The following is an 8,436-nucleotide window of genomic DNA, read 5'->3' on the forward strand; positions in this document are numbered from 1 at the left end:
CGGTGTAACAGCAACGGGGATTTTTGACGCAATAACTTTTGGTGTAACAGCAACAGGAAAATAACTTGTATTTATTAAAAATAAAACTAACTGTTACAAGGTTTGTCCTTCTCTCACAGCAAACAACCATAAAACAAAATTACATTCAAGGTATCTGCACTGCTGTGCATTTTTCCCTTGCTGATCTCTGCTACGCTGTTGCGTCTACTCTGCTGTGCACTGCTGTGCGTTTCACTGTTCTGAAATTATTCTTCTTCTTCACGCTGCTGCGTGCTCTCCTCTGCTCTGTGTGATTCTTCAGCTGCTAACCTTAAAACAGAACTGCTGTGTGGTATTTATATGCTAAAACATATCTGATTAAAACAGTAAAATATTACAAAATATCTTCTAATGTTTATCTCTGTATTTAATGCAGCAAGGCGGTGATGCTTCTATCAAAAAACAAGTCGGCTGTCTGCAGGGGAATTCAATTGAAACTTTAATGCATATTAATGTGCAAAAATATCGGGCTTGACTTTAAGGCATCGAACAGGCTGGAGTATTTACTGCAAATCAGATTGCAAATCAAATTCATGTCCAGATGTTCATTGTTGCAGTTGGAATTAAATTCCAACACTCCCCCTTAATTTCAACTGCTGCATACCCAGACATTTCCTGAAATGATCAAAACCTTTCTTTGCTAATGGTTTTGTCAAGATGTCAGCAAGCTAATCCTCTGTTCTGCAGTGCTGCAAAACAACACTCACCATTGTTAACCAATTCACGTATGAAGTGAAATTTGGTGTCTATGTGCTTTGTTCTTTTATGAAAAACAGAGTTTTTAGACAATGCTATTGCAGAGCTATTGTCACAGTAAATGGTTGTGCCCTTTTCTTGTTCATGACACAAATCTCTGAGAACTCTTCTCAGCCACACTGCTTGGCATGCTGCTGTTGTTGCTGCCACATACTCTGCCTCTGCTGTTGACAAAGCCACAACTGGTTGCTTCTTGGAAGCCCATGAGATGGCTCCCGATCCCATATGAAACACATATCCCGATGTGCTTTTCCTATCATCAACACTTCCAGCCCAATCACTGTCAATGTAACCTGTCAACATGAAACTTTCAGAAGAGGCGTATAAAATACCAAACCCCTTCGTTCCATTCACATACCTTAGAATCCTCTTGGCTGCCTGCCAATGAGTCTCTTTCGGTCTTTGCATAAATCTAGAAATTAAACTCACAGCGTGCATAATGTCCGGCCTAGTTGCAGTCAAGTACATAAGGCTGCCAACTATGCTCTTGTACAGTTTTGGATCAAAATATTTGCTGCTGTCTTCTTTGGTCAATTTCAACCCCACTACAGTTGGAGTCACAGCAGCCTTGATGTTCTGCATGTTAAATCTCTTCAAAACAGCTTCTACATATTTATCTTGAGAAATGAAAACGCCATTTTCACTTTGGTCTACTTCAATTCCAAGAAAATATCTTAAGAAGCCCAAGTCAGTCATTTCAAATTCACTCTTCATGACTGCTTTAAAATCAGCAATGAGAGAAGCATCATTGCTAGTAAAAATCAGATCATCTACATATAAAACAACAATAATAATCTTACCGTCATTCTGTTTTATGTAGAGTGTGGGTTCACCATCACACTTATCAAACCCATTCTCAATCAGATAAGCATCAATTCTGTTGTACCATGCTCTTGGAGCTTGCTTCAGCCCATAAAGAGCCTTTTTCAATTTACAAAATTTATGCTCTTGTCCTTCAACTTCATAGCCCGGAGGTTGATCAACGTAAACCTCTTCTTTTAACACTCCATTCAGGAATGCAGATTTAACATCCATCTGATAAATCTTGCACTTGTGTTGTGCTGCAATAAACAACATTGTTCTGACTGTTTCCATCCTTGCTACTGGTGCAAAGGTTTCATCATAGTCTTTGCTTTGTTGCTGCTTGTAGCCTTTCACAACAAGCCTTGCTTTGTGCCTGTCAATCTTACCTTCAGCATTGCTTTTGGTCTTATAGACCCACTTAACTCCAATGGCATCTTTTCCTTCAGGGAGGTCCACTAACTCCCATGTTTTACTCTTCTCAATTGCACCAATTTCTTCATTCATTGCTTCAATCCATTTATCTTCATTTACAACATATTCAAAATGAATCGGGTCATCAACATGGCAATACAAGGCAAATAATGAATTCAGACCGGTATTGTTACTTACCTCTCCTTGTTCATAAATCTCACTCAGATTTCTGAATCTTGGTCTTCTTGGTGTGCTTGGAGTTCCATCCGAACTTGAGGGTATTTCTGATCCCTGTGGTGTTTCAGCAGCAGCTGTTTGTGGTGTAACATCATCTGTTCTTCCTTGACTTCTCAAGGCTGTTCGGATTCCAGCTTGTGGTGTGGTTTGTTGTACTTGCTGTGGTGGAGGAAGAGCCACCAAGGAAGGATTATTTGCTGCTGTCCCTTCCTCTTCTTCTTCATGAGACACAATTGTCTTCACTTTCACTGTTTTTTTCAAGCTTCCATCCCAAGCTTCATCTTCAATGAACTGCACATCTCTGCTTACTATTAATTTCTTGGTGGATGGATTATAGAGTTTGTATGCTTTTGACTCATCACAATAGCCAATAAAGACACACTTACCCCCCTTACTGTCAAGCTTTTTCCTTAGCTGATCCGGTACATGTGCATATGCCACACAACCGAATACTCTCATGTGAGTGACAGTTTGTTTTTGACCACTCCATGCCTCTTCTGGTATTCTGTTCATGACAGCTTTAGTTGGGCATCTATTCAAGATGTAAACTGCGCAAGTAACAGCTTCTTCCCAATACTCATGCGGCAAATGTTTTGCCTTCAGCATACTTCTGACCATGTCAAGAATGGTCCTATTCTTTCTTTCAGCAACACCGTTTTGCTGAGGTGTATACCTTGCTGTGAACTCCTTTCGTATGCCATTCTCTCTGCAAAAACACAGAAAGTCTTGGGAGATGTACTCTCCTCCTCTATCTGTTCTAAGCACTTTGATATAATGCCCACACTGCTTTTCAACAAGAGTTTTGAAGTGGCGGAATTTCTCAAACACTTCACTCTTATGTTTCAGCATATACACCCATGTCTTTCTGGTGTAATCATCAATAAAAGTTAAAACATATTTATTTCCAGCAAATGATGGTATTTGCATCGGTCCACACACATCAGAGTGAACAATTTCCAAGGGTGCTTTTTCCCTTATACTCTTTCCTGCTGGAAAGTTTTCTTTGTGTTGCTTGCCCAAGATGCAGCCTTCACAAAGGCTGTCCGGTTTCTCAATCAACGTCAATCCCTTTACCATTCCCTTTCTGTGCAATAAATTCAGGCCTCCGAAATTGAGATGTCCAAATCTCAAATGCCACAACCAATTCACATCTTTCACCTGTTCTTGAAAGACTTCTTGTGTTACAGCAACAATAGTTCTGCCTTCCTTCAAATCTGCCCTGAGTTTGAGAGGAAACATTCTATTGCTGGTCATCTGCACCTGTGCAATGATCTTCTTACTTGGAGGTATGTCTCTGATAGTACACAAATCATCTTTGAAGAACACGTTGTAACCTTTGTTTATGAGCTGTCCAATGCTCAAAAGATTACATTTCAGACCAGGTACATAGAATACATCTGGCACAATCATCTGTTCTACATTTTTTGCTCGAATACTGACTCTGCCCTTACCCTTGACAGATATCTTATCATCAGTCCCTGTTGTTACCTCAAATTTCACATTTTCATCCAGATTGGCAAACATTGCAATATTTCCAGTCATGTGATTACTACAACCTGAGTCTAAGAACCAAAAATCTTCTTGTTTGTCTTGTGCTATGTTACATGTTAACAACACGTTCTTTGGGTTCTTATCTTCTTCATTTGCAAAATTAGCATTCTGCCTATTATTCATGTCATTTTGTTTTTTCTTGCATTCATTGGCGTAGTGCCCAAACTTCTTACAATAATGACATTGGATTGAGGATTTGTCATACCTTTGTCCATGAGCTTGCTGTTTGCTTGAACCTTCAGCTTGGTTCTCATTGCAGCTCCTTCCGCTTGTGCTTGCAGGATAATTTCTGCCTCTGTTTTGGCTTCTTCCACGACCTCTGTAATTTGCTCTGCCTCGACCTCTTCTTTGGACAAAAGACATCTGAGTCTTGAATGCTTGCTCAAATGAGGAATCTGTTCCTCTACTCAGTCTGTGTTCATGAGACAACAGAGAAGCACTCAGCTCATCTACCGTGAACTGTGAGAGATCTTTTGTTTCTTCTATTGCCACCACAATAGATTCAAACCTTGAGGGTAAACATCTCAAGATTTTCTCTACAATCCTTCTATCTTCAAGAATCTCACCATGAGATCTTATCTGGGTTATCAAGCCAATAACCTGAGTGAAGAATGAATCTATTGTATCAGATTCCTTCATGCTGAGATTTTCAAAGTCTCTCATCAACATCTGCAACTTTGCAGTCTTCACCTTCTCCATGCCTTGATAGGCAGTTTTGAGAATATCCCATGCCTCCTTGGACTTTGTTGCTGCTGCAATCCGCGGAAAAACACTTTCATGTACTGATTGGAAGAGGAAAATGAGGGCTTTGGCATCCTTCTTCCTGTCACTCTTCAACTGGCCTCTTTCTACTACTGTCAAAGCAGCCAGTGCTGTTGCATCTGCAGGTTCAGCATACCCTGTTTCAACCAGCTCCCATATTCCTTGAGAAGCAAACAATGCTTTCATTGTTATGGACCAATAACTATAATTTTTCCCATTAAACTGTGGCAGTTGGGGATTTGTCAAACCTGTTCCAGCATCTGCCATCTTAACCTGTACTGGTAAAGAAGAGATACTGTCTGTAGAATAAAAACGAGCAAAAACTTTCTCTGCTGGAAAAATCTGCTCAACAAGTTTCTTACAGCTCCTACAGTGAAAAACAAGCTCTGTTTTTTTTACTCACTGAGTGCCTAGACCAGCTCTGATACCATGTTGGAATTTTCTGATAAATTTCATAACAGACAGACAAAAATTGCTCTGTTTTTGCACAGAAAAAGCAGAAAATCGCTTGCTGGAAACGGTGTTTCAGCAACACAGTTTTTTTTTAGTTGCTGTAACTTGTGTTGCAGCAACGCTGTTCGTGGTGTTGCAGCAACGTAAATTTTTGACGTCAAGTATTTTTTGAGTTACGGTGTAACAGCAACGGGGATTTTTGACGCAATAACTTTTGGTGTAACAGCAACAGGAAAATAACTTGTATTTATTAAAAATAAAACTAACTGTTACAACGTTTGTCCTTCTCTCACAGCAAACAACCATAAAACAAAATTACATTCAAGGTATCTGCATTGCTGTGCATTTTTCCCTTGTTGATCTCTGCTACGCTGTTGCGTCTACTCTGCTGTGCACTGCTGTGCGTTTCACTGTTCTGAAATTATTCTTCTTCTTCACGCTGCTGCGTGCTCTCCTCTGCTCTGTGTGATTCTTCAGCTGCTGCTAACCTTAAAATAGAACTGCTGTGTGGTATTTATATGCTAAAACATATCTGATTAAAACAGTAAAATATTACAAAATATCTTCTAATGTTTATCTCTGTATTTAATGCAGCAAGGCGATGGTGCTTCTATCAAAAAGCAAGTCGGCTGTCTGCAGGGGAATTCAATTGAAACTTAAATGCATATTAATGTGCAAAAATATCGGGCTTGACTTTAAGGCATCGAACAGACTGGAGTATTTACTGCAAATCAAATTCATGTCCAGCTGTTCATTGTTGCAGTTGTAATTAAATTCCAACAAGGACAAGACTTATTCACTTCCTTCGAATATAGAAGGCGGGGACAAGAGTTGCTTCCTTCAATATACCAGCTTCCATCTTACGATCAACGCAAGAGCACGAGGGGTATGTGTTACTCAAATTACCATATTGAGGAAGCCACAATAATGCCATGGAAGTTGCAGAAAACCTGTCAGAGTATCAAGTTTTTTATTCCCTTGAATAACAAGCTACAAATGTCTAGGAGTGATACGGTTGACCTTCAAAGCTTTGCTTGCATTTCCTGCCAATTCCAAAAACTCTGCAGTCAAATACTCCAAAATAACGGCAGAATATACAACAGCAGTTGCTCCCACTCTGACATTTCAAGATATGTGAGATTTCAGCAGGCGATGGATACGTCCCACTAGGAACTGCATCCGAAAAAATATACTCAAGTTGAGTGACGTCGAGGCCTCTCTGAGGTTGTTTCTTGATACATGGTAGTAGTGTAATGGTCATCGCCTCGTCTTGAATCCTCAGTTAAAGGCTGTTGCTGAATCCTCTCCAAGAACATAAGAGAAAAATCTCTAGTAAAACCAAATCACCTTGCGTTCAAATCACACCCATGAGAAAATTGCCACGACGAAGCTGATAATGAAGAGTAAAACTCCATATTTGACAAAGAAACGTCATGTTGGGTGAGAGAAAGAAATCTGAGAACTGGAATTTCCAATATGGACATTCTGAGTGGTGAAGAGAAAAATATTGATATCGACCAATCTTCCGGCCATTAGCGTCGAGGTTGAGAGTACTCGTAGTTGTAAGCACACCAAACCACCTGAGAAACAGAGAAAATGATTAGGGCATGCTTTCTTGAAGTGAAATTATCAATATGATGTTTGGACATGTCTAAGGTTAATACAAACGTGAAATCGAGAGAAGCCCAAAAGCACTACTCAATCTCAAAAGAAGGAATGATGAATATAAAGTTAAAAGACCAATTCCCAGCAACTTTCCTGGGCACATATCATTCATGGAAAAAACCACCAATGCCCACAGAAGCCCCGTGACAAGAAATTTGAGCGTGTAAAACAAACTAGTATCTTTTGTAACAATATAAATACCAAGTCGCGTGGACCAGGATCCCAACAACAAAGGCACTGTCAGTCCAACAAGTGTATTAAACATAGGTCCTGCATAGGTCTTGAAATTGCAATCTGAACCCCATCTCCTCCTTTTAATGCTAAAGCAACATTTGACATCTAATCACCCATTGAATTCCCCTCGGCCAGCACTGTCAAGCCCAAGATTGATGGATTTATCTCAAAAATTAGGCAGTTGTCTATAATGCGACTTTTTGGAAGCTTTTTCTGTGGGTTTTTCTGGTCAAAATCTGGCAGCAATTTATTGGAATCACAAGTTTGATAGCTAGTTTGTGCACAATCAAAGCATCCCAGGGGTTTTTCAGAGTGCTGAATCCAAATATGCAGTTAAAAAACCATTTTAAATATTACAAATCAAGATTTAACCTCAATTTTTTCCACACGTCACCAGAATCTCCAAATTACACCAAAGGAAATCAACAAAGCCACCAACTCATTTGCAATAATGTAAAACCACACTATACTTATTATGAAACCTCCAAAAACCCAAGGAAACAATAATTTCCATGGAGATACTCATTACGAAACCTCCAACAACCCAAGGAAACAAGAATGTTTGTGGAGGGTGTTATCTTGGTTGTAAAATATCAAATAGTTCCAAATATATCACCAAAAATTCCTCCAACAACATATGCTACCTTGCCAATGCCCAAGGGCTTGACTTCTTGAATATTCCAGAACAGAGCCAAAAGAATTGGTGACAATGTTACAGATGCAACTGCAACGCCTTTTGACCATCAGTCATCTTCCACTATGGGGATGGTCGGTTGTCTCGTTATTGTCAATGGCCATTCGACAAAACACTGTAGAAATCCAAATAAAGAACACCTTGTTTGATAATTTTCACTATCCTCGCTCCATCCCCACAGGGGCCTAGTCTCTTCTACTATCTTTGACAGTCCCTGTTTTGAGAAAATAGCTACATTTGACGCCCACATTCACTGAGGCAATGAAGTCTTTAAGCGTCCATGACTAGCAGCCAAACCTGTAGTTGACTCTAAATCCACCAGAGAGTCATATTCACAACTGAGAGGAATAATACTTCCAGGGAAGGACTGCATGGGTGTCATTGAATCCCACTTTAAGTTCTGGGTTTATTTCCTCATAAACTCATTTTCTGCGAGAGTGAATGCCTATAGGATGTAGAAATAAAATCCAGTTCTCTCTACAAATTAATCTTTCTAATGAAAAAAAATCAGAGAAAGCGAAGCAAGGGTCAATAGGAACAAACATACATCCCATATAAAGCTTCGACGATCAATCTGTGCACGTGAACCTGCAATGAATAGAGAAACCAATCCAGACACTACAGAGGTAATAAAAGCAGCTCCTCCTAAAACACTATTGAGTCCCACCTCACTAGCATCAACCCCCATAAAAGCAACAATACTTGCAAACATCAGGTGCTCCATTTCCAAGAGGAAGAAGAGTCACTCTGGCCACTGTTGGTGGTAGCTTCAAAAGCTTGGACAATTTCTCTAAAGAACAACAAAAGTAATCTGTTGCAATGTTACCCAA

At 39.7% G+C, this 8,436-nt stretch overlaps 1 pseudogene; it reads right to left on the minus strand.

Moving 5' to 3' along the window:
* Window positions 1-6,670: 6,670 nt before the first annotated feature.
* Window positions 6,671-7,979, minus strand: LOC149162586 (cation/calcium exchanger 4 pseudogene; annotated as a pseudogene).
* Window positions 7,980-8,436: the final 457 nt, after the last annotated feature.

The sequence above is a fragment of the Pinus tabuliformis genome, chromosome 5_2, assembly GCF_031772625.1.
Source record: "Pinus tabuliformis cultivar Carrire ecotype Pingquan chromosome 5_2, CPIR1, whole genome shotgun sequence".
NCBI lineage: Eukaryota > Viridiplantae > Streptophyta > Pinopsida > Pinales > Pinaceae > Pinus > Pinus tabuliformis.